This window comes from Balaenoptera physalus (genome assembly GCF_965194825.1).
Source record: "Balaenoptera physalus genome assembly, chromosome: 3".
Taxonomy (NCBI): domain Eukaryota; kingdom Metazoa; phylum Chordata; class Mammalia; order Artiodactyla; family Balaenopteridae; genus Balaenoptera; species Balaenoptera physalus.
In genome coordinates this window covers 44,871,007-44,898,715 of record NC_138890.1, presented here as the reverse complement: position 1 = coordinate 44,898,715, position 27,709 = coordinate 44,871,007, and the positions used below count along the sequence as shown (strand labels likewise).

At 37.7% G+C, this 27,709-nt stretch overlaps 1 protein-coding gene and 2 long non-coding RNA genes across 4 annotated transcripts in view; 1 reads left to right on the top strand and 2 right to left on the bottom strand.

Moving 5' to 3' along the window:
* LOC309656967 overlaps positions 1-4,065 on the bottom strand; it is a 95,549-nt gene extending 91,484 nt beyond the window's left edge. For both annotated transcript variants that reach the window (XR_014261634.1, XR_014261635.1), the window contains exon 1: positions 1,058-4,065. This is a non-coding gene — a long non-coding RNA (uncharacterized lncRNA). The remainder of the gene's footprint in view (positions 1-1,057) is intronic.
* SGCD (sarcoglycan delta) overlaps positions 1-27,709 on the top strand; it is a 419,219-nt gene that overhangs the window by 384,576 nt on the left and 6,934 nt on the right. The gene's annotated exons all lie outside the window — the stretch shown is intronic.
* LOC309656972 overlaps positions 4,076-27,709 on the bottom strand; it is a 180,731-nt gene continuing 157,097 nt past the window's right edge. Inside the window, exon 4 of the long non-coding RNA XR_014261643.1 lies at positions 4,076-4,535. This is a non-coding gene — a long non-coding RNA (uncharacterized lncRNA). The remainder of the gene's footprint in view (positions 4,536-27,709) is intronic.

The following is a 27,709-nucleotide window of genomic DNA, read 5'->3' as shown; positions in this document are numbered from 1 at the left end:
GAATTTACTTTACATCAAAATATGGGCTATACTATATATCATTCTTGGATTTTTATAAGTTTCTGCTTACTTTGTTGTGACTCTGAGGAAAGAATAGCCCATTTTATTATACTATCATCTTTCCTATGGGATCAAGACCTTCTCTTTATGGCCACATGCCTTAGAAGTTCTAATGATTTGCCTTACAGCAAGACCCTGGTTTATTCTATCTCCCTCAACTGACAATCTCCGACACACATGCACAGAAATGTTTCTAACAGTGGGTTGGAGCAAAGGCCTAAGAGACTGGGCTGTGAGGTCTGTCACTGTGGCTAAATGGACATGCTGACAGACATAGGTCTTAGGATTGTAGCAAGCATTAAATGGGTTCATACATATAAAAACTTTAAGCAAATTCTTGGTATACAAGACGCACTCAATGAATATTATAATTAGTGCCTCAATTATGATTACCATCTCTCTCAGTGTCTTGCTACCCTGATGTTTTAAGGAGACATCCTGAGTTCCAGGGTGAGCTTTTATTTACGTTGCACTGTAAAGGCAGGGGTAGTTTGTACGAGCATTTTTTCCCTCCACTTCCATTTGTTATGTGATAAAATTAACAAGCACATGAAAAACAGAGAAATGTGCACCCTTCTCAACACTAGCTATAGCCATGACTAAATAGGACTGCTCACTCGCCCCAACTAAAGGCTCTGAAGTGAAAACAGATCAACAATTATTTCGAGAGTTTTACGACTTTGTCAGATACTATACAGAGTAAAAGCATTCCACTTAGTTCTTCATCTCAGTTTGTTGAAGAGCAAAAAATTCCCAAAAGCCATCTGCAGATTGAAATGAGATCATGCTTTTAACGGGAAACCAACTGAAATAGCAAAACAATGGCAGAAGGGAAGTGAATTAAATAATTTTCATTCTACATCTCCAACGATCAAGCCGTGTTTGTTTGAGGGCTTTTCTCTGCCTTCTGTCACAACTGTACCATGATTGATAGAATAGTCCAGATCTGTGCTATATAAACATAGCTCTATAAAGTGACTATTAGAATCCTCATTACCTTTATTTTATAGATGAGGAAGGTGAGCTCTTATCCAAGATCACACAGCTACTGCGTGGAAGTCAGGCCCCAGGTTCTGCGTTTCCTTGCTCTGCTTTATTCCAGTGCTGTGCTTCTCGAATTAGGATCCGGAAAGCCATAGGACAAACTTGACACATCTTCCTGGAGAATATTTTGCCTAAAGATTTTAAGGTAGAAATCAAATAATTTAACTAAGTGTACATTAAATCACTATTTTTCCATTAAATTGGGATATTTTATGCTGCAAAGCACACTAAATCGTATTACTTTCCAAGATAAATACAAGAGAGAGATTGCAAAGAGACACTGGCCTTTTAGTGGGTCCGGTGCCCCACGGGAAAGTATGAATCCTCTATGATAATTCAGTGGAAGGCTTTGAGAAGGCTACTTTGAAGCCACATGGTCCTGGTTACCTGAGTCCCACCTCTGTGAGTCAGTACCTGGGTAGCCTTGGGCAAATCACTCCACCTTACTGAACTTCATCTGTTTAATAGGGGTTCTACCATAGGGGTTCTACCACCTACTGTGTAGGAAGTCCTGAGGATTGTCCCTGGACCATGTGAAAGTCCAAAAACACAGTAGGTGCTCAGTACCTAGTAATCATTATTATTAAACATGCACAAATCACTCTCAAAACATACCCTCCGGTTTACTTAGCCACTGGCTCACAGGTAATCCTGCAGCTAACTACGCTGAGCCCAAGCCAGAACCACTGGCCTCTCTCCATTTTGCTTTCAAAACTATTTCCAGCTTCCTATGGTATCATTTTAACTAAAAGAGGATCCTAAAGTGGGTTGTGAAAAATTGCAAAGTATATAAACTAGATATTAACTAAATTCTTTATTTTATGGCTGGACCCAAAATAGAAATATTCAATTAATACCCAATAGAAAACCATTCACTTTCATTTTACATGGATACATCCCTGTAATACGTTATCCAAAATGTCTTTTAACACAAATAAGGTGCTCCCTAAGTTTTGATTATAATTTACTTTTCCCCTTGAGCCCTAACACTTCATCCTGTTACTCTAACATTTGCTCATTCCCAGTAAATAAAGGCAGTCTTAGGGTAGCGTTTAGAAGTAGGCGTTCTGCAGCTAGAGCTGTGTCTCTGCTGCTTCCTCCTAGCGATGTGACCTTAGGCTTAACATCCCCCTAAGCCTCACTTGAAAATGGGGATCATTAACAATATTAATAGTGTAATGACTTGCTTCTAGAATTGTTTTACTGAGTGCAGTGCCTGGTACATAGTAAGGATGCAATAATTTTTAGCTATAATTTTGTATAAAATAGCTTTTACAAAATTAAACTTGAATTAAGCACAGTTATGAGACATTAATTTCCACTTTTCCACCTTCCTAGAACTCTGTAGCTCACCTATTTTGGTCCCCACAGAGAGAGGTTCCTGTATAACATATAAACAAACAGATGCAGGGGACTCTTCAAGATGTCTACTGCGTGTTAGCACTGAGGATGAAGAGATCATGACCACCTCACTCAGGGCCGGAGATCTCTTTCATTATAATCATATGGCAGGCAACACACTCATTTGCTATTCGTCTTCCAAAATCTGTCATGAGGTATATTTTAGGGTTGGGAGAGGCACCCTTCCATTCGCTACCCCAACCTCCTCATTGTGTAAAGGAAAGCAGGTCCCCACGGCCGCATGGCAAGTTAGCGCCATGCGGTTGAACTGACTTCCAACTCTGATCAAAGCTAGCAATTTCATTTAAAGGAGAAACCTAAATAACAAACATTTCTTAATTTTTATTCTTAATTAAAATAATTGACGACCTAGCTGTCTGTTACACATGGAGTCAGGTTAGCTGCATGGGTCGTTAAATGTTCTGAGAGCATTATGTCTTACTGAAAAGACTTGAAAGTGATTACTCTCATTAATCGTGTGGAAATGTTCATCATTCTTTGATATTCAAATCAATTATTTAGTTTTTATCTCGCTTGAGAAAGAATCTCCAATTGCGAAGAATGTAATCGTTTGGAGAGGGTAGGGTACAGAATGGACTAGTGAGGGCGTTCCTCTGGAAAGAGCAATTACGATGTCTGTAGTTTTATATGCAGTCACCTTGGAAACCTCAGGTGCTGAGAAACACGATTTGCTACAAAATCCAAGCGTCTAATCACCTTTCAGAAGTCCACGTTAGACGACTAAGCACAATGTTTGTTTGTGATCAGTTTTTACCTCTGGCAAAAGTAATTGACAACAAATTCTACCCAGAACCTGTCAAGATTTCCCCCTCACAAAGTCATTGACATTTTAGTAAATCTTGTAACAGTAAAAACAAACAGTGTGTGGAGGAAGAATGGACTTCTAAGGCCACTTACCTTTGAAATTTTTGACATTCAGGCTTTTTGCAAAGTCTGCATGTGGCCACTATGTAAATCAGGATGCCTCTTGTGGATAATGATATGTTAAGAAAGCCAGAGGGGATTAGAGAAGGGAAAAAAGAAAAGAAATCATCCATTCTAATCAGTTTAGGAGCGGGAATGAGTACAGTAATAGAAACTATCACCTATCACCACATCCTAGGTACTTGATGAAGGCTTCATCTACATTTCCACATTCCAGCTTCCTAACAGTCTTGTGAGGGGGAGACTGTTATCCCTCTAGAACACGAGAAATAGCTGAGCCTCAAAAAGGCTTAGCAACTTTTCCCAAGTCAAACATCCAGCAGATGGAGGTGCTTGGACTCAAAATCCTGACTCTGAAGCTCAAGCTTTAAACCATTATCTGCCATTCCCACCCAAGAAAGTGAGATTAAAATATTTAAGAGGGGGAAACTATGGCCTTCATGAGCCATCTAAAAGGAACATATTACATGGAGCAAACTATGGCCCTAACAGCACAAATACAGAATGAGGTAGTTAGTTACTAGCAAAATGGGCTACAAACTAAGGGAGATACAGATAGATGATAGATATAGATATTTAAAATTGGGTTTTGGTCTAAACTCAGTAAGAGATAACACTAATACCAAGAAGGTAAGGGGAGATTTTTTTTTTAGGCCTAGATCTTACTCAGAACATAACAGGAGCACTGTATTCAATGCTAGGTAGCAGAATCTAAGAGGAACATTGATTCAACAAATACTTTCTGAATACCAGGTAACATCCTTGATGCTGGGCATAAATCTAGTGTAATTACCGCCCTTACACAGTTTATTCTAGAGGAAGAAAGAGATTAAAAGAGGGAAAGAGACTAGTAATTACAAATTGTGTTCAGTGGCATGCAGGAACGTTGCTGAGTGATAGAAGGGGTGGTCAGGGAAGACCTCTCTAAAATGGTGGCATTTAAGTGAGACTTGACGGACGAGAAGGAAACAGACATACCAGGAAGCAGATTAGAGGATGGAAACAGGTAGACCTACCAGGTGTCCAGGGGGCACAGAAATGTCGCTCAAGTCCACAGGAAGGTCTCGTTGAAGATCCTCATTAACCTGGATAAAGGAAACCTCAGAATAACTAGGATGCTTGTCTCTATAAATGTGCAGTACTACTATGGAAGCTCAAGATTACATAGCAAGTTACAGGATGAGACTTCCACCCAGTACATGGAACTAATTTTCAATGCCCAAAACCATGGAATATTATAAAACATACTGGCTAGGAATCGGGATGCTTGGGTTTGATCTACAACTGTCTAGGTACGTGGCCTGGAGCATGACATTTAACCTCTCTGAACCTCCCTGGGGCTGGTAGTGAATACCAGATGGGATAAAATACATGAAAAGCACCCAACATGCAGGGCTTAAAATACGCACTCACTGATGGTATGTGAATTTCAATATGTCGCTGAAACTTGACACTGGGCTTTCGTTTGAGGCCTCTGAGGTTCCTTTGAATCAGGCTGTGTAAAAGCCTAACTCAAAAATACAGGATGAGTCACAGGGGTTTGCCGGAAACTGACATCAGACGTCGCATTATGAATTTTCAAGTTGAAAATGGAATGAGCCACGTTGTTTAACATGATGGTACCCAATACCATGCTCTGAAAGTTGTCTAGCATCAAAATCTCACTCAGCATTACTTTAAATGGCCCATTACACTGATACACATCAGGTTCTTCAGAATGGCTGTTGGTTCATTAGTGTTTCTCAAACAGCCCAACTAAAATATGGGAGCAATTTTTAAAGCACTTTTCTTGAAAGAGGAATTCAACTTTGAGCTCTTAGAGATTCAGTAAGAGCTAATGAACTTCAGATCAATGAAGAAATTGTTTGATAAGTATACACACTTTTTGAGTAAAGAATCCCACCGAGGGACTTACCTGGTGGCACAGTGGTTAAGAATCCGCCTGCCAATGCAGGGGACACAGGTTCGATCCTTGGTCCTGGAAGATCCCACATGCTGCAGAGCAACTAAGCGCATGTGCCACAACTACTGAGCCCACATGCCACAACTACTGAAGCCCGCACGCCTAGAGCCCTGCTCCGCAACAGGAGAAGCCACCGCAGTGAGAAGCCCGCACACCACAACGAAGAGTAGCCCCCGCTCGCCACAACTAGAGACAGCCCACACGCAGCAACAAAGACCTAACACAGCCAAAAATAAATTTGTAAAAAAAAACAAGAATCCCACTGATTGGCTAAAGTTTTATAGTTGTAGTATCACTGGATCAGCAACACAGAAATGCAATTGGCCCAGATAGTACAATGGACCCCTTAAGTAGGCACTGCAGATTTTCATTTATCAACTAGCTGCCCTGGTCACAACTTGAGTTACTATTCTGTTCCCATCAGTAGGATGGTAGGGTTCCATAGTAAAGGTTGTCTGTCTACAACTCACATATAGATCTGCTAAGTCAGTGCTTTTCAACCATCACCACATAGATGCCCCAGCATTCTGATTTAGTTTGTATGGGATGTGACCCAAGCTTTGAAAGCTCCCCATGTGGTTCTGACCAAATTGAAATTTCCTAGCCCCTGACCTCAGCCAATCCAAGAACTCCCTAAAAGCAGCTACTTTAATTGACCAAAGCACCACGAAGTTTACAGCCTCTCCCACCCGTTTTTTCTAAATTGTTTTCCTTTCTATTATAACTTTGTATTATATTTTTCCCCATACTTAGAACATACACAGTCATCTTAGGTGTTGGTGTCAGTGTGAATCTGCTATTTCCTACGAAGGACAGGTGCTAACCTTCTATTTCAGTTACTGCATATATTACTCGGTTTTTATGATATTTTGAAGGTAAAGTAACAAAAGCCATTGTCTCCATTCTTTGAGGATGGGAGCAAAATATGATCTAAAAACTTGTCTAGGTTTGGAAGTGATTAATGTACATTCTTATGATGAAGGAAATGAAAGCGAGAAATCTGGATAAGTAATCACTGTTTCAACAAAAACAATTTCAACAAAAAATGAGCTTGAAACAGAGAAAACAAACTGATAATGCCAACAGCAAATAAATTATTCTCTGAGTTTTAAAAACAGACCTTGTGATAGCATTTAAAGTTTTGAGGAGGTTTCTGATTCATGGCAGTCCCGAGTATCACCGCCCCGTGTTTCACGGGTCCTTGAAATGGAATGTGAGCAGAGAAGAAGAGGTTTCACATGCATGCAGAAATGTGCCAGGAAACAGTGGCTTGATAGAGGAGACATCTCTCCAGGGTTTCATTAAGCTAGGAGACACAACCAGTTTTTCTCCTTGTCATATTCCCTGGGCCACACCGGAGTTGGGAAACCACCTCAGAGGGCAGCCAACAGACTCCGGGCACTTGGGACGGTGGGCAGGACTTTTCTTTGTCCCCAGCTGTAGAAAGAGATGATTTCAGAGGACACCACCAGCATCGTGACTTGGCCAGGTCAGCTGCCACTCCATTGACTCGGACTATGTTTTCAAATATCTCTTCTCGATTGTATAGACAACAGTACCATTGCCACAGCGATACAGAACTACACCACCAACCATGATCGAATATGCTTCCCACTTCCCTATCTCTAGCCCTGTATGGCCACATTTCCACTTGATGTTCTCAAACACCTCCAAATCAACTTCTCTAAAACTCAACTCACAGTACACTCTGTAAGTGTTCTGTTTATACTCTTCCCTATCTCAGTGGCTGACCCATACAGTCTACCACTCACAGAATCCACAACACTGGAAATCATCCTTGATGCTGACTTAGGTTTGGTGATGGAATGAGTTTTCTCCCACCTGCATAACCAGACTCCTAGCTCCTTTTCTGGCAATCCTCTTGTACCCTCTAATCCACTCTCTACTCAAATACATAAGTAATATAAAAATAATAAGTAAATACTATAGAATAAAATTTATATGTATTGTATACAATGTATTAGTGTTGTATAATATACAATATAATATACAATGTATTATACATTGTATTAGTCAAGGTTCTCAAGATAAAGAGAACCCATAGGAAATATATATCCATATAGATTAAAATACTTATTATAAGGAATTGGTTCACATGATTATGGGGGCTGAGAAGTCTCAAGCTGTACAGTCAGCAACCTGGAGACTCAGGAGAGCCAATGGTGTAGGTTACAGTCTGAGAGCGGGAGAAATTCCCTCTTACTCAGCATGCTTGTTCTCTTCAGGTCTTCAGTTGATTGGATGAGGCCCACCCACATTAGGGAGGGCAATCTACTTTCCTGAACCCACTGATTCAAATGTTAATCTCATCCAGAAACACCCTTACAGACACTCCCAGAATGTTTGACCAAAAGTCCGAGCACCCCATGGACACAGTCAAGGTGACAAAAAAATAATAACCATGGCAGTAATCTTTGCAGTGTGGACATCAGATCATGCTACCCATTATCTTCTTACCCCTCTACACCACTTCTCCATTTTAAATCCTTTCTAGTCTTACCATATTCTGCAACATATTCTGACTAACCTCTTCTTATTAATACCACATTCTCTATCAACCTTCTTCAGTTCCTTTTAACCCACAAAACTATTTTCCTCCTAAAACGCTTCAGGCATGCTGCCCCCTCTGCTTGGGACACTCATCTTTCACATGTCACCATAAGCATTCCCAGACTCCAACTCTTCCCATGGCCCAGGCCCCAGTTACAAATTTTTATAATCACCTATACTTCTCCATCAGGGACTCCTCACCACCATATGCAAATAATTGCGTAATGTATCTTATCCTCAATAGCAGATAAACTCACTAGGATAAGGATCAGGTCTATCTTGTTTACAATTAACACCAGCATTTTGCATATACCAGGATTTCAATAAATGTTTGATAAATAAATAAATGAGCGAATTCTTAAAGACCTGTACCATTCTGGGGTGTAGGCCACCTCTCTGTGTCCCCTTAGCCTAGTATGATATGTTTATTAAATAAATCAGCAAGATCTACCCTGGGAAAGAAGGGTTGATGCAAAAGAATATTTTGTGATGGTCTGGCTTGCCTTCATAAAAGCAAACTTCAAAATGGTTTTGCTCTAGATGAGAGAATATCACTGCTTTTCTGATCTCTAGAGTAGGGATCTATCTTTAAATCCTGAGCTGAAAAAAAATCTAAGCAGAATATTCTAGGGTTCTGCTCTAAAGATTTAAGAAATGGATTGGATATTCTCATCTGAAGGCCATTTCTCTCAGAAAAGCAATGATAGGCTGTCCTCTAGAGCAGATACAGAGTACAGACTTGTGGTTGCCAAGGAAGAGAGGAAATGGGGGAGGGATGCACTGGGAGGTTGGGGTTAGCAGATGCAAATAATTATACACAGAATGGCTACTGTGTAGCCCAGGGAACTATATTCAATATCCTGTGATAAACCATAATGGAAAAGAATATGAAAAAGTGTATATATATTCATAACTGAATCACTTTGCTGTACAGCAGAAATTAACACAACATTGTAAATCAACAATACATCAATTTTTTAAAATCTGTAAAAAATCAGCAGCTTCATTCATAAAATTTAAATACCTAATTCAGATATGAGGGGCTTGAATTTCAAAGTAACACTTGCTTGTCCAGCATTTGTTGTTTGTAGATTTTTTGATGATGGCCATTCTGACCAGTGTGAGGTGACACCTCATTGTAGTTTTGATTTGTATTTCTCTAATGATTAGTGATGTTGAGCATCCTGTCATGTGTTTTTCAGCAATCTGTATAGCTTCTTTGGAGAAATGTCTGTTTAGATCTTCTGCCCATTTTGGATTGGTTTGTTTGTTTTTTTGATATTGAGCTGCATGAGCTGCTTGTATATTTTGGAGATTAATCCTTTGTCAGTTGCTTCCTTTGCAAATATTTTCTGCCATTCTGAGGGTTGTCTTTTCGTCTTGTTTATGGTTTCCTTTGCTGTGCAAAAGCTTTTAAGTTTCACTAAGTCCCATTTGTTTATTTTTGTTCTTATTTCCATTTCTCTAGGAGGTGGGTCAAAAAGGATTTTGCTGTGATTTATGTCATAGAGTGTTCTGCCTGTGTTTTCTTCTAAGAGTTTTTTAGTGTCTGGCCTTACATTTAGGTCTTTAATCCATTTTGAGTTTATTTTTGTGTATGGTTCTGAAGAACCTAGGGGCAGGACAGGAATAAAGATGCAGACATAGAGAATGGACTTGAGGACACAAGGAGGGGGAAGGTAAGCTGGGACAAAGTGAGAGAGTGGCATGGACATATATACACTACCAAGTGTAAAAAAGATAGCTAGTGGGAAGCAGCTGCATAGCACAGGGAGATCAGCTTGGTGCTTTGTGTCCACCTAGAGGGGTGGGAGGGGAGATGCAAGAGGGAGGAGATATGGGGATATATGTACACGTACAGCTGATTCACTCTGTTATACAGCACAAACTTACACACCATTGTAAAGCAATTATACTCCAATAAAGATGTTAAAAAAAAAAAAAAAAGTAAATCCTATAAAATTAGAAAAGCCCAAGTTTTTCCTTACTTTTTGCAGGTGCTTATTTTATTTCAACCAGTCTGTACTGGAAGTTGGAGTTGGTTCCACTGAGTACAGTGTATTCAAGTCAAAACAGTCATTTAAAACAGGATGATAGGGATAGGTTTGTATCATATGGACTTAGCTAAGCTGGAATGATGTTTCCTGAAAATTCCCTTCACTGAGTTAAGGAGGCTGCATGAGGATTGGAAGGTGGGAGTAAAACGGCAGTCACATTCCTTTGGCACCGTAAGGTCAGTGCAGAGGACCAGGCTGTTGGAGATCACCTGTTGGCTCCCCTTGTTAGTGTGGGGCAACCTAGGTCTTTCTCTCCTCCATTGCCTGAGCCAGGTACATGCTTAGTCTCATGAAGAAGGACAGCAGCTTTGCCTTCACTGAGGCAGAGACCTTGTAGTGGTGAGAGACTGTCACTGCTACCAGTTCATCCTGCTGGATTCTCACTCATCCTCACTCTCCTCATTTCACACCCATCTTCCCGTCCAGCTGCCTGCCCTGCTGACTCCGGACTGCAGCATCAAACACAAAGAGAGCAGCCTTACACAGACTATTTACCCAGCTCCCATAACCGCATGAGGTTCTGTTACTTTAATGAACCTGTATACATCTCACTCATAGAGGTTTTCTTTATCTGACTGAATCCTGATCGAAAATGGGCAACTCTTAGGCCAGATCTGGCTCTCAGAAAGTTGGCCTATCCATAGTTTAAAGTAATAATAAGTTGCCAACACAGCCACCTGATAAACACACCCCTTGACATGGCCCTGCCCACCAGTGGAACAAGACCCAGCTCCACCCACCAGTGGGCAGGTACCAGTCCCACCAGGAAGCCTGCACAAGCCTCTTAGACAGCCTCGTCCACCAGGGGCCAGACAGCAGAAGCAAGAAGAACTAAAACCCTGCAGCATGTGGAATGGAAACTGCAATCACAGAAAATTAGACAAAATGAGACAGCAGAAGAGTATGTCCCAGATGAAGGAACAAGATAAAACGCCAGAAGAACAAGTAAGTAAGGTGGAGACAGGCAATCTACATGAAAAAGAATTCAGAGTAATGATAGTAAAGATGATCCAAGATCTCAGAAAAAGAATGGAGGCATAGATCAAGAAGATACAAGAAATGTTTAACAAAGACCTAGAAGAACTAAAGATCAGACAAACAGATTAACATACAATAACTGGAATGAAAAATACACTAGAAGGAATCAAGAGCAGAATAACTGAGGGAGAAGAATGAAAAAGTGACCTGGAAGACAGAATGGTGGAAATCACTGCCATGGTATAGAATAAAGAAAAAAGAATGAAAAGAAATGAGGACAGTCTAGGAGACCTCTGGGACAACATTAAACATACTGACATTTGCATTATAGGGGTCCCAGAAGGAGGAGAGAGAGAAAGGACCTGAGAAAATATTTGAAGAGGTAATAGTTGAAAACTTCCCTAATATGGGAAAGGAAACATTCACCCAAGTCCAGGAAGCACAAAGAGTCCCATACAACATAAACCCAAGGAGGAACATGTCAAGCCACATATTAATCAAACCGACAAAAATTAAAGACAAAGAAAAAATATTAAAAGCAACAAGGGAAAAGCAACAAATATCATACAAGGGAATTCCCATAAGGTTATGAGCTGATTTCTCAGCAGAAATTCTTCAGGCCAGAAGGGAGTGGCAGGATATATTTAAAGTGATGAAAGGGAAAAACCTACAACCAAGAATACTCTACCCAGTAAGGCTCTCATTCAGATTTGATGGACAAGCAAAAGCTAAGAGAATTCAGCACTACCAGACCAGCTGTGCAACAAATGCTAAAGGAACTTCTCTAGGTGGAAAAGAAAAGGTTCCAACTAGAAACAAGAAAATTACAAATGGAAAAGCTCACTGGTCAAGGTAACACAGAGTAAAGGTAGGAAATCATCTGCACACAAATATGATAGCAAAACCAGCAATTGTGCAAAGAGCAGAGCACAAATGCAGGATATTGGAAATGCATTGGAAATTAAAAGACCAGTGACTTAAAACAATCTTGTTTATATATAGACTGCTATATCAAAACCTCGTGGTAACCACAAACCAAAAACCTACAATAGATACAAACAAAAAAGAAAAAGCAATCCAAACACAACACTAAAGTTAGTCATCAAATCACAAGAGAACAAAAGAGGAAGGGAAGAAAAAAGACCTACAAAAACAAATCCAAAACAATTAATAAAATGTCAATAAGAACATACATATCAATAATTACCTTAAATGTAAATGGATTAAATGCTCCAACCAAAAGACATAGACTGCCTAAATGGATACAAAAAGAAGACCCGTATATATGCTGCCTACAAGAGACCCACTTCAGATCTAGGGACACATACAGACTGAAAGTGAGCAGATGGAAAAAAGTATTCCGAGCAGATGGAAAAAAGTATTCCATGCAAATGGAAATCAAAAGAAACCTGGAGTAGCAATACACATATCAGACAAAATAAACTTTAAAATGAAGACTTACAACAGACAAAGAAGGACACTACCTAACAATCAAGGGAACAATCCAAGAAGAAGACATAACAATTGTAAATATGACTGCACCCAACCTAGGAGCACTTCAATATATAAGACAAATGTTAATAGCCATATAAGGGGAAATCAACAGCAACACAATAATAGTGGGGGACTTTAACACCCCACTTTTTTCAATGGACAAATCATCCAGACAGAAAATCAATAAGGAAACACAGGCCTTAAATGACATATAAAATGAGATGGACTTTACTGATATTTATAGAGCATGCCATTCAAAAGCAGCAGAATACACACTGAAGTGCATATGGAACATTCTCCAGGATTGATCACATGCTGGGCCACAAAGTGAGCCTCAGTAAATTTACGAAAACTGAAATCATCTCAAACATCTTTTCCAACTACAATGCTATGAGATTAGAAATCAACTACAAGAAAAAAACTGTAGGGCTTCCCTGGTGGCGCAGTGGTTGAGAATCTGCCTGCCAATGCTGGGGACACGGGTTTGAGCCCTAGTCTGGGAAGATCCCACATGCTGCGGAGCAACTAGGTCCGTGAGCCACAACTACTGAGCCTGCGCGTCTGGAGCCTGTGCTCCACAACAAGAGAGGCCACAACAGTGAAAGGCCCGCGCATTGCGATGAAGAGTGGCCCCCGCTCGCCACAACTAGAGAAAGCCCTCGCACAGAAACGAAGACCCAACACAGCCAAAAATAAATAAATAAATTTAAAAAAAAAAGAAAAAAAACCTGTAAAAAACACAAACACGTGAAGGCTAAACAGTATGCTACTAAACAACCAATGGATCACTGAAAAAATCAAAGAGGAAATGAAAAGATACCTAGAGACAAACAAAAACTAAAGCAGAATGATCCAAAACCTATGGGACACAGCAGTTCTAAGAGGGAAGTTTAAAGCAATACAGTCTTACCTCAGGAAATAAGAAAAATCTCAAATAAACAACCTAACCTTACAGCTAAAGCAATGAGAGAAAGAATAAACAAAACCCAAAGTTGTAGAAGAAAAGAAATCATAAAGGTTAGAGAAAAAATAAATGAAATAGAGATGAAGAAAAAAAGATCAGTGAAACTAAAAGCTGATTCTTTGACAAGATAAAGAAAGTTGATAAACCTTTAGCCAGACTCATCAAGAAAAAAAGGGAGAGGGCTCAAATCCATAAAATTAGAAATGAAAAAGAAGTTACAGTAAACACCAGAGAAATACAAAGGATCATAAGAGAGTACTACAAGCAACTAACTATATGCCAATAAAATGGACAGCCTAGAAGAAATGGACAAATTCGTAGAAAGGTACAATCTCCCAAGACTCAACCAGGAAGAAACAGAAAATATGAACAAACCAATCACAAGTACTGAAATTGAAACTGTGATTTAAAAACTCCCAACAAACAAAAGTCCAGGACCAGATGTCTTCACAGGTGAATTCTACCAAACATTTAGAGAAGAGCTAACACCCATCCTTCTCAAACTCTTCCAAAAATTTGCAGAGGAAGGAACACTCCCAAACTCATTCTATGAGGCCACCATCACCATGATACCAAAACCAGACAAAGATACTACAAAAAAAGAAAATTACAGACCAATATCACTGATGAATATAGATGCAAAATCCTCAACAAAATACTAGCAAACAGAATTCAACAACACATTAAAAGGATCATACACCACGATCAAGTGGGATTTATCCCAGGGATGCAAGGATTCTTCAATATATGCAAATCAATCAATGTGATATGCTGTATTAACAAACTGAAGAATAAAAACCATATGATCATCTCAACAGATGCAGAAAAAGCTTTTGACAAAATTCAACACCAATTTATGATAAAAACTCTCCAGAAAGTGGGCGTAGAGGGAACCTACCTCAACATGATAAAGGCCATATATGACAAACCCACAGCAAACATCGTTCTCAATGGTGAAAAGCCGAAAGCATTTCCTCTAAGATCAGGAATGAGACAAGGATATCCACTGTCACCACTTTTATTAACATAGTTGTGGAAGTCCCAGCAGTCAGAGAAGAAAAAGAAATAAAAGGAATCCAAATTGGAAAAGAAGAAGTAAAACTGTCACTGTTTGCAGATGACATGATACTATACATAGAAAATCCTAAAGATGCTACCAGAAAACTACTAGAGCTCATCAGTGAATTTGGTAAAGTTGAAGGATACAAAATTAATACACAGAAGTCTCTTGCATTTCTATACACTAATGATGAAAAATCAGAAAGGAAAATTAAAGAAACAATCCCACTTACCATCGCATCAAAAAGAATAAAATACCTAGGAATAAACCTACCTAAGGAGGCAAAAGACCTGTACTCTAAAAACTGTTAAGACACTGATGAAAGAAATCAAAGATGACACAAACAGCTGGAAAGATATACCATGTTCTTGGATTGGAAGAATCCATATTGTCAACATGACTATACTACCCAAGGCGATCTACAGGTTCAGTGCAATCCCTATCAAATTACCAATGGCATTTTTCACAGAACTAGAACAAAAAATCTTCAAATCTTCAAATTTGTATGAAAACACAAAAGACCCTGAATAGCCCAAGCAATCCTGAGAAAGACAAGCAGAGCTGGAGGAATCAGGGTCCCTGACTTCAGATGATACTACAAAGCCACAGTCATCAAAATAGTATGGTACTGGCACAAAAAAACAGAAATATAGACCAGTGGAACAGGATAGAAAGCCCAGAAATAAACCCATGCACCTATGGTCAATTAATCCACAAGAATATACATTGGAGAAAAGACAGTCTCTAAAATAAACAGTGCTGGGAACACTGGACAGCTATATGTATAAGAATGAAATTAGAACATCCTTTAATACCATATACAAAATAAACTCAAAGTGGATTAAAGATCTAAATGTAAGACTGGATACTATAAAACTCTTAGAGGAAAACATAGGCAGAACGCTCTTTGACATAAATTGCAGCAATATCTTTTCAATCCTTCTCCCAGAATAATGGAAATAAAGACAAAAATAAACAAATGGGACCTAATTAAACTCAAAAGCTTTTGCACATCTAATGAAACCATAAACAAAACAAAAAGACATCCCACAGAATGGGAGAAAATAGTTGGAAATATGTGACTGACAAGAGATTAATCTCCAAAATATACAAACAGCTCATGCAGCTCTATATCAAAAAAACAAAGAACCCAATCAAAAAATGGGCAGAAGATCTAAATAGACATTTCTCCAAAGAAGACAAACAGATGGCCAAAAAGCACATGCAAAGATGCTCAACATCACTAATTATTAGAGAAATCCAAATCAGAACTATAATGAGGTATCACCTCACACTGGTCAGAATGGACACCATCAAGAAGTCTACAAACAATAAATGCTGGAGAGGGTGTGGAGAAAAGGGAACCTTCCTACTCTGTTGGTGGGAATGTAAATTGGTACAACTATTATGGAGAACAGTATGGAGGTTCCTTAAAAAGCTAAAAATAGAGTTATCATATGATCCAGCAATCCCACTCCTGGGCATATATCCAGATAAAACCATAATTCGATATGATACATACACCCCCGTGTTCATTGCAGCACTATTTACAATAGCTAAGACGTGGAAATAATCTGTGTCCATCGAGAGATGAATGAACAAAGAAGATGTGGTACATGTATACAATGGACTATTACTCAGCCATTTAAATGAATGAAATAATGCCATTTGCAGCAACATGGATGGATATGGAGATTATCATACTAAGTGGAGTAAGTCAGAGAAAGACAAATATGTGAAATCTAAAAAAAAAAAAAAAAAGATACAAATGAACTTATTTACAGAACAGAAACAGACTCACAGACTGAGAGAATGAACTTATGGTTACCAGGGAGAATGGGTGGGGGGAAGGGATAGATTGGCAGTTTGGGATTGACATGTACACACTGCTGTATTTAAAATAGATAACCAACAAGGACCTACTGTATAGCACAGGGAACTCTGCTCAGTACTCTGTAATAACCTAAATGGGAAAAGAATTTGAAAAAGAATAGATACATGTATATGTATAACTGAATCACTTTGCTGTACACCTGAAACTAACACAACACTGTTAATCAAGTATACTCCAATATAAAATAAGAATTTAAAAAAAAATAGAAACATGAGAAACCATACTCCCTCTTGACATGAGAAATGAAAAAAAAAATAATTTGCCAAAGTTTAAGGGCGAGTTGATTTTACTGTACAATTTCCAAATCCATCTTTTGAAAAATCAGAAACCTGGACCTCTAGAGAACAGTGGTACAATAGTCTAAGTATCCTGACCAATTGTTTTAGTTGAAAGGAACAAAAACTAATGGTAAAAATATTTTAAAATATTTTAAATGCATCAATGAGCTGGAAATTAGTTATGATTAGTCCAAGAGCAAAAATAACATAGGAACCCAGAGAAGTAATCTGAGCATTGAGGCCAGCTGTAACTTTACAGATTTTGCTAAACTAGATGAAATTCAGCTTCAGTATTATGGTCTGGTGGGTCATGGGAACAAAGCAAATCTCAGGGCTCACTGAAAACAGGTAGTCTATTTAGAGATCCCACAGATGTAATTGGGACCCCAATGTACCAAACCTTCAGTGTGTGGATGAAATAGAATACACCTACCTGGTCTTGCCCTCCTCTGACCTTTCCACCCAGAGGATTGCAAGGGAAATAGCCTGTCTTGAACCTCAGCACTGAATGGAAGGAAAAGAAAAAAATTTCTCCAAGGCCTGGCAACTTCAAACTGGCCCTCCCTCTGTCTGTAGCCTGAATTCATATTACCTGGTTGGTCCTAAGACCTCCAGCAAAGAAATTAGTTTACACTTGACCCAAGCTGAAGGTGGCACCGGTGATTGATGGAAACACATACAAATCCTCTCTAGAAAAAAATCACCTTAAAAGTAGGTCTCAAATAACTTCAGCAAATAAAGACCCAAGAGATATGAACCCACAGAGGCAAGAAATATGAAGCATACTCAGAAACAAGGCACCATGAGCAAGAGAGCAGCATGGAAACAAGGCAGCCAGTTTAGATGCACAGAGGCTTCAGATATGAGAAATAGCAGAGAAAGAATATAAAATAATATGTTTCCTATGAGTTGAGAAACAAAAGAGAACTAAAAGAGTAAAAACCAAAGGAATATAAAAATGGCTAACAAATTAGAAAATGCACAATAAGGAATTTCTAGAAATGAAAATATAATCTCAAAAAGCAAAACTCCAATGGATGTGATGAAAAAATAATACAAAGAAAAATTAAATGAACATGAGACTATATCTAAAGAATCATCCAGAAAACAGAGAGGCAGAATAACAGGAATGCTAGGATGAGAATGTCTAATCTAAGTTTCAGCATGAAAAGAGAGAGAGTGGAGCAAAAACAATTTTCGAAGACATATCAGCTGAGTGTTGTCCAGAAGTGAAGAAAGACACAAAAGTACAAATTTAGAGAGTCAAAAAAAAAAAAAAAAACTTCAGGTAGAGTAAATAAAATGAAATCTACATCTAGGCATATCAAATGACATTGCAGAACATCAACAATCAAAAGCATCAGGAGAGAATAGAAGAAAAAAGAAGTTCTAGAATTGAAGTTAGAGTGAGAGCTGACTTCTTAACCACAACAGTGAGAACCAGAATACAGAAGAATAATATCTTCAGTTCCTGAGAGAAAATAACTGTCAGCACAGCATTGTGCATCCAGAGAAAATCCCTTTTACAAAAGAGGGCAAATTAAAAAATTACTCCAGGGCTTCCCTGGTGGCACAGTGGTTGAGAATCTGCCTGCCAATGCAGGGGACACGGGTTCGAGCCCTGGTCTGGGAAGATCCCACGTGCCGCGGAGCAGCTGGGCCCGTGCGCCACAACTACTGAGCCTGCGCATCTGGAGCCCGTGCACCGCAACAAGAGAGGCCGCGATAGTGAGAGGCCCGCGCACCGCGATGAAGAGTGGCCCCCGCTTGCCGCAACTAGAGAAAAGCCCTCGCACAGAAACGAAGACCCAACACAGCCAAAAATAAATAAATTAATTTTTTTTAAAAAATTACTCCAGAAAAACAAAACTGAGGATTTGCCCCAGCAAACCCTCACTAAAAGAACATGTCAAAAACGTTCTTGATTTTAAGAAAAAAGGGAGGTTTATGATGACAGAAGGAATAAGTGGACAATACATAGATATAATACGTAAATAAACATTGAATAAACAATCTTCCCAGATTAAAAAACACAGAACCAAAATACCTAACAGTACAGATAAATCAAAAATAGTATATTTGAACTGTTACATTTTAAAAGAAAATCCATTAAAGATTTAATATTGTTAAGGTATTGACTCTCCTCAGAATTGATCTATGGATTCACACAATCCCAATCAAATTCCCTACAGGCTTTTAAGACTTATATGGAAAAGGAAAAAATCTAGAAGAGCTAAACCAATCTGTTTTCCTTTTGCAAAAGTTAAAGGAGTTGCTCTAGCTGATTCTGACTTCTTATAAAGTTATGGTAACCAAGACAGTCTGGTATTAGCATGAGGCTAGGCAAATAGATAAATAGAACAGAGTAGAGAGTTTAGAAATAGATCTGTATGTACATGATTAATTGATTTTCAAGAAAAGCACCAGTGCTATTCAATAGGGAAAGGACTATTTTCTCAATAAATGGTGCTGGAACAACTCGATAAACCTACTGGTAAAAAAGTGAACCTCAACTCTATTCTTAAAAACTAATCCACTAAAGGTGGATCATAAATCTAAATGTAAAGCTAAAACTATAAAGCTTCTAGCAAAGACATGGGAGACTATCTTTGTAACCTTGGGGTAGGTGATGGTTTATTAGGGAAGGTACAGAAATACTAAACATAAAATGTATGATAAATTGACATTCATCAAAAGACATTGTTTAAAAATGAGTTAAGTCATGGATTGGGAGAAAATACTTGATATAGATAGATACATAGATAGATAGATTTCAGGTATATGTATACACACAGAGATATTTATATCTGAATTTCCTGAAAATATATCTGAAATTTCAAAGATATATACACACAAAATTTTTTACCTAGAATATACAGCAAATCAGTAACAAAAATACAAATAACCCAACTGTTAAAAAAAAAAAAAGTTGGACAGAAGATTTAAATAGATCCCTCCCAAAAGAACATCTTTGAATAGCCAATAAGCATGTGAAAAGCTGCTCAACATCATTAGTCATCAGGGAAGTGAAAACTGTAATGAAGAACCATTTTATAGCTACTGGAATAGTTTTAATTACATCAACATTGGTGCTAGGAATGTAAAATTGCACAACTATCTTGGAAAACAGTGTGGCAGTTTTCTTATTGTATTAGTCTACGGCAGCTTAAAAAAACAGACGTTTGTTATCTCACAGTTTCTATGGGTCAGCAATCTGGGTGCAATTTAGTGATGCCTCTCACTCAAGATCAATTATCAGGTTGCACTTAAGCTGTTGGCCAGGGCTGTGATCTTTTTCAAATGCTTGTCTTGGGGAAGATCTATTTATAAATGCACTCCAGTGGTTGTTGGCAAGACTCAGCTTCCTGTAGATTATTGGAATGAGGGCCTTAGTTCCTCATGGGCTAATGGGATCCCTCAGTTTCTCAGACATCTTCATAGGGCAGTTCTCAGCATGGCAGCTGGCATCCCTCTGAGTGAGGGAATGAGAGCAGGAACACAAGATGGAAGCCACAGTCTTTTTATAACCTAGTCTCATGAGTGACATCCTATCACTCTTGCAATGTTTTACTTGTGTAGAAGCAAGCCACTATATCCAGCCCACATCTAGGAGAGAGAATCACCTAAGAGCATGAATACCAGAATGCAAGGATCATTGGGGATTATTTTAGATACTGCCTTACCACATTTATTAAAGACACACCTATGCTACCACTTAGTAGTTCTATTCATAGCTACTTATTTTAGAGAAATGAAAACTTTATCCTCATAAAGACGTGTGCACAGGGAGATCAGCTCGGTTCTTTGTGTCCACCTAGAGGGGTGGGGTAGGGAGGGTGGGAGGGAGACGCAAGAGGGAGGGGATGTGGGGATATATGTATACGTATAGCTGATTCACTTTGTTATACAGCAGAAACTAACATAACGTTGTAAAGGAATTATACTCCAATAAAGATGTTAAAAAAATATAAAAATAAAGACGTGTGCGAAATAGCCCCAAACAACCAAATATCTACTAACAGGGAACTGGATAAAGGGTACAAACTTTCAGTTATAAGCTGAATGAGTTCTGGAGAGCTAATGTACAGCATGGTGGTGACTACAGTTAATAAATAATAATGTATTATATATTTGAAATTTGCTAAAAGAGTAGATATTAAATGTTCTTACCACATGGAAGGTAAAGGTAAATATGTGAGGTGATGAATTGGTTAATTACCTTAATTGGGGGAATCATTTCACAATGTATACATGTATCAAAACATCATGTTGTACACCTTAAATATATACAATGTTTATTTCTTAATAAAATTAAAAGATCTGTGCATTTCACTGTATGTAAATTTTTCCTCAATAAAAAGTCATCTGAAATAAACAAATAATCCGATTACATGAGAGACACATCTAAAATATAACCATACAGAATAGATGATATTTAAAAGAGTAGAAAAATGTGTTCAAGGAAAATACAGAGTGAGAACAACTATACTAATAGGCAAAATGGATTTCAAGGCAAAAACATTATAAGAAATAGAATCATTACACACATTGATAAGAAGACAATAAGGAAGACAGAACAATTCTAAGCTGGTATGTATTTAATAAAATACCTCTTTTAGTAACTGATAGATCAAACAGATATATATATAAATTTGAACAGAACAATTAAATATCTTGAGTTAACAGACATAGATAGAACATGGCACCAACAACTGCAGAACACACATTCTTTTCAGACAGGCATGAATATTTATAAAAATTGACATATACTGGGCCAAAAACCTAGCCTCAATTTTTAAATGATTGATTTTTTTAAAGAGAATGTTTTTTAACTATAATATTATCAGTTTAAAACTGATGAATAAAATATACAATAGAAATAAATCCTAGAATATCTTACATATTTAGAAATTAAGGAAAATCCTTCTATAAAACTTACCACAAAAGAAATTATACTAAAATTACGAAACATTCACACCTATATTAATGCTCCTTTGGTATGCTGCCAAAAATATACATGTCCTTAAATGAATATATTAACTAAGAAGGCAGAACATTTTAATTAACTAAGGTGGCAACACATTTTTAGAACTTAGATTAGGATAATTCTGCAGTTCTATTTAGAACAAAAGACAAGGAAAATTTAAGGACAAGAAATAAACATAACACAGGATTGACAAAAGCAAAAGTTAGCTCTTTGAAAAGACGAATAATTGACAGTACTGCTCAAGAGGAAAAGAAGACGTGAATAAAAATATTTGGAACAACAAAAGACATAACTACAAATGTTGGGGACATTTTTTTAAATGAAAATATCATGAAAAGCTTTTGCCAATAAGTTTAAACCTTTCTATGAAATGGAAAAATACTAAGAAGACATAACTCACCAAAATCAACCTGAGAAGAAGCATAAAACCTGTATAATCCTATAATTATTTTTTAAATGGCAATAAGGTGTCATTCCATGCCCAGAAGGTTTATGAATGATTTAAATATTCAAGGGGTAAATAATTCTAATCTTTCATTAAAAATTCCAAAATATAGAAAACTGATAGAACCTGACAAATATATTGTAAGACAGAAAAATTACAGGATAAACTCACTTATGAACACAGGTGCAAAATCCTAAAAAAAATTAACAGTTTCAGAAATTGATAGAAAAGATGATACATAATGACAACGTTGAACTAATACCAAAAAATTTAGGAGTGGATTATTATTGGAAAATTAATATAATTCACCACATTAATATATTAAGGAGAAGTATATTATCTCAATATATGAAGAATAAAATGGTACTTGATAAAATTCACAGCAATGAATGATAGAAACTCTTAGCAAAATAAGAATAGAAGGGAACTCTCTCATCATGATAAAAAGTATTTCGGGGAAAATATAAAAACCGTAGAATGAAAGAATCTTAATGATAATTTTTTTTTTTTTTTTTAGGGACAAATGTGGGGTTTGTTTTTATTATAAAAGAAAAAAAAAAGAAAAAGCTCCTAAGGAATCTTAACAAAGGAAGGGAATATTTCACACTCAGAGAATAGACACCAGGACACAAAATTACAAGTGTTTTTACTCCAGACCTGTCCTCATCTCCTCCAACAGCAGAGATGGGAAGGAGACAGCTGAAGCAAACAGGCAATTTTGTAAAACAAAGACTTAGAAACCCTACAGATATGATTAAAATCTAAACTTCTGTTTTGCTTTAAAAAAAAATTTTTTTTAATATATCAGAAGGCCTGCTTTAGTGACATGCTAGTCCCACCAGAAAATAACCCCAAAACCCCCTTGTCAGTAACATGCTCAAGTTGACCAGCCAACTCGTATTTCCAAACCCCTGTGTGTACAAGTACGTGTGTGTCTTTTAAACCAAAGCCCCAGGGCTCAGATGACTGCTACTGCTATCAATTCAGGAAAAGGCAAGATTGCCGTTTCCTTACTTTTAGTCAACACTGTATTGGACAGTCCTAGACAGAACAGTATGAAAAGTAAAAGAAATAAAAAGTATAAGAAATCAAAAGACATAAAACTGTCATAAAATAATTACTGCCTACCAAGAAAACCTAAATTAACCTGTGTACAAATTGTGAAAAATAAGATAATTTACCTAGGTGTTAACTATAAGATCAGCATACCAAAAACAACAAACAAACAAAAACCTGAATCTCAATACAACAGGAAAGAGAAATAGGTGTAAGAGAAATACATTTTTACCAAAATACCATTTTCAGTAGCCACAAGAGATATGCTGAATCCACATAGAGAAGACTAACTTTTTTGAAATACATCCAAGAAAACATAACAAAACAGAGACAGATGCAATGATCATGAAGTGAACATAAATCCAATCAAAACTCCAACAGGTCTTCCTTCAGTTGAAACTTCAGTTGATTCTGAAATTTATTTGGAAGACCAAGAATAGCTAGGACAGTCTGGAAGAACAAGGCAAGAGAACTTGCCTTATGAAATGTAAAGAATTTAAAAATCATAGTAAGCTAAAATATTTAATTAATTATTGTCACAGGGATATAGATGAATAGAATAATGAAACAGACTAGAAAACCCTGAAAGAGACCCATAAGTGTATGGCAACATAATTTATGACAGAGCTAAATATGGGCTTTTCAGTATATGATGTTGAGATCCTTCATCTGCATCTGTTTTGACCCCAACCTCAGACCACACACAAAAATGAATACCTATGAATTAGAGACTTAGAAAAAGCAAAACATAAAAGTTTTAAAAACAATATTGAAGAACTTTATGGTTTCAGTGTAGGGAAGGATTTCTCAGACAAGACACAGAAAGCACAAACCCTAGAGGAAAAGATAATAAATTTGTTGACATTAAAATATAAAACTTTTTCACCCAAAAATGCTAAGCATGGAGTGAAAATATAAACTACAGCCTCAGAAAAAAAGTTGAGTCTATCAATACATAGAACTGCTAAACAATTATTTTTCAGAATATATAAAGCATGACTACAATTCATACATAGAAAATCAAAAAAAACAAAAAAATTAAAAGAGACAAAAGACATTTCACTGAAGAAGAATCCCAAATGGCTTACCAACAAATGAAAAGAGCCTTAACTCCATTACTAATCTGGGAAATGCAAATTTAAAAGACAATATAGCATCCCATTTCACACTCACTTCATAACAAACAATATCAAATGCTAGCAAGAAAGTAGAAAAAACAGAACTCTATACATTACTAGTGGGAAAGTAATAAAGCTGTAGATAAGCATACCCTAGGAGCTAGCAATTCCACTCTTCACCTATGTGTCCTAAAGAAAATTTACAAGTGAACACCAGGATCCACATACAAGAATGTGCAGAGATGACTTTGTAGAAACAAAAACTTGGAATCAATCCAAATGTCCAACAAAAGGATGGACAAAAAAAACCATGATGTGTGATAACCCCAGGGGAAGAGAATAAATTACAGCTGTGCTACAGCATGGATGCATCTCAGGAACAAAACGTTGAGGCCAAAAATAAGTAAATCACTGAAGAATACATAAGTGGAATTATTCTGTGCATAAAGCTCAGAAACACATGGTAGTAAACAATTTACCATTTAAGGAGGCAAATGTAGTATTATAAAGAAAACAGTAAACAAAATTCATAGTAGTAGTTACTCTTGAGAGAAGGAAATGGTTAGGATTAGGAAGAGCTCAGGGAATTACAAAGGTAAGAATTTTTTTTTTTTTAAAAAGGATGGTGACTATACAAGATTCATGTCAATGTCATCCTTTATACCATATTTATATTTAGAGAAATCTTTTGCATCAATTCCAAAAATGTAATGATTTGGAATAAAGTTTTTTTTCATCAGAAGCCCTGGCAGTAATCGGCCAGGTTAGAATAGCAGCTGCCTCCTGTCCAGAGCACCTCCATCACTTGACATATACGATTGTGCAGAGACTCTTGTTTTCCTTACAGCTTTCTTATGGGTCACTCACTGACGTCACCTTTCCAGTCTCTGTGGGCATCTGATGTGACGACGTTGTTTTAGAGCAGTGGTTCTCAAAGTGTGGTCCCCAAACTAGCAGCTTCAGCATCACCTGTGACTTGTCACAAGTGCAGGCATTCAGGCACCACCCTAAACCTACTGTATCAAACTCAGGGGTGGAGCCCGGCAACATAAGTTTTAACAAGCCCTCTAGGGGATTCTGCTTCTCCTGTTTGAGAACCATTGTTCTGGAGGGCATGGCCCAGCCTTGGACCTCCTTTCCTAGACTTTCTTCCATTCTCAGATTCTTCAGTCCTCCCAGACAGGAGTCGCATGTGCTCCTAATGGGAGCACTATTCATTTCCAAGAGCCAACAGGACCCTCAGTTGTCACCAGCGTCCCCCGAATCAGGAGGAAGCCTCCCTCCATTTTCCTTGCTCAAACCATCTAAGCAGTGGTGTTGTGGTTGTTAATCTATGGTCAGAAATTGACTGACATCACTGCAAGAGTGCTTTGTCTACTCTTTGCAGGCCCCACAGGGCTCTTGTAGGAGCTTTTTTTTTTTCAGTGGAAAGATTTAGCATGTGAACAAACTATTAAGTCTGCCTGAAGAACAAAGGGCATTAAGATGAGGTATGAAACACAAAGCCAATTCTTTTTTTTTTTCATTTTTTTTTTAACATCTTTATTGGAGTATAATTGCTTTACAATGGTGTGTTAGTTTCTGCTTTATAACAAAGTGAATCAGTTATACATATACATATGTTCCCATATCTCTTCCCTCTTGCATCTCCTTCCCTCCCACCCTCCCTATCCCACCCCTCTAGGTGGTCACAAAGCACAATAAAGATGTTAAAAGAAAAAAAAAAAGAATTGGTAGGAAATACTAAAAACTATTTAAATTTAAGCAAGTATTTTCAACTAGTCTCAATAATCATCTGTAGGCCATGTTTTTGAGAGGAAACTGAAATGTTTTCAGAGACTTCCTCATTTCTATGAACACTAGATAAAAGCTACAGGTAAAGATCCTTGTATGATTTCATCTTATAATATTTTTCCACTTCCTATTAAAAATGAAATGAAAGGCCAACTCCTGGACCAATTATTTTTAGTAGCATATACCTTTCTCTGTTATCAAATACATAAGAAAAGTTTGAACGCAAATAAAATTAATGGAGTATTTCTGAGAAAAAAAAAAAAGAAACACAAAGCCAGTTACTGCTTTGTCTCTGCTGCCAGGAAATTGTCATTTCTACCTTATCTTAGCCTTTCCTGCTAGGAGACAGTTTCAGAGTAGCCCATTTCCTTGTCATCCTGGTACTTCCAAGGCTGTGAGAGGGGAAAAGGCAGCAGTTATTTCTGAGTCCACTTCTCTGGCCTGGGAGCCCTCCTGCTGATTTCAAAGCCCATGGGAGGCGGCAAGAATAAAGTGAATTCATATGACTGAAATGCCAACACTCCATCTGATAAAGTTCTCCAAGCTCCAAGCATTTTTTTTCTATTTTGAGTTTTTCCCTCTCAACCATCTTTTTGTATGAATCATCCACTTTGAAGGCTACATACCAAGTATGAATACATTCACCGTACCCTGAATTTGATGTCACTGATGTCAACCTTTTTAGTAAGTTGTGAGGACTATTGTAGGGAAGGAAGTATGTCTCACTGAACCATACGTAGTACTACCACCTTACCCTTATTTATGGAGGCTAGTTTTGGAAATACAAGTGCATATTCTATGAAGATAGATTTGACATTGAATTACAAAGCATGGCATGAAGATATGGGAGACAGGAAAGAAGGCCAGTTTTTCTGGAAGTGATATGGAATACTGGACCACATGCTTGGGTTTGAATCTTAGTTTTGCCCTTTTACTAGGTGTGCAACCCTGAGCAAGTCATTTACCTTAGCGTCCTTGCTTGTACAATCAGGACTGAAGGAGTGCCAAAGGCATAGGATTTTTGTGGGGATTAAATGAGATAATACATATAAAGCACGTTCCACAGTGTCCATCACCTAGTGAGTATTCAATAAAGCGTAGCTGACGTTTATGGCAAGAAATAAGACTAACAAAATAGGTCAGCTCAAGCTCTAAATGGGCAAATAAGTCCAAGAGTTCCTATCTTTTCTAAGAAATGTGTGAAGGTTTTGATAAGAGAAGTGACATATTCAAAACTGACTTCAGGTGTGTGTGAAGTACACACAACTGACTTCACTTTATGTGTCAAGTACACTGGAAAAAAATAAAAGGAAGAATTAGAGACAATACTTGGGAGGTTTCAACAGTCCAGGTTAGAGATGAACTAATAGATTGAGTAGGGAGAAGACGTGAGTTAAAAACTGCATTAACTGATGCAGTGAGGGAGGGAGGGAGAGAGGGAGGGAAGAAGGGGAACAGAGAAGATGGCGTGAGGGCTCTCCCCTGGGGAAGGGGGAGGATGGCAGTGCCCTGGAGAAGAGGGTGAACAAATGTGGAAGAGAGCTGGCAGTAGTGTCAGAAGGGAAGCTTATGCCATGAGGGGAAAGGTCTCAATAGTAGT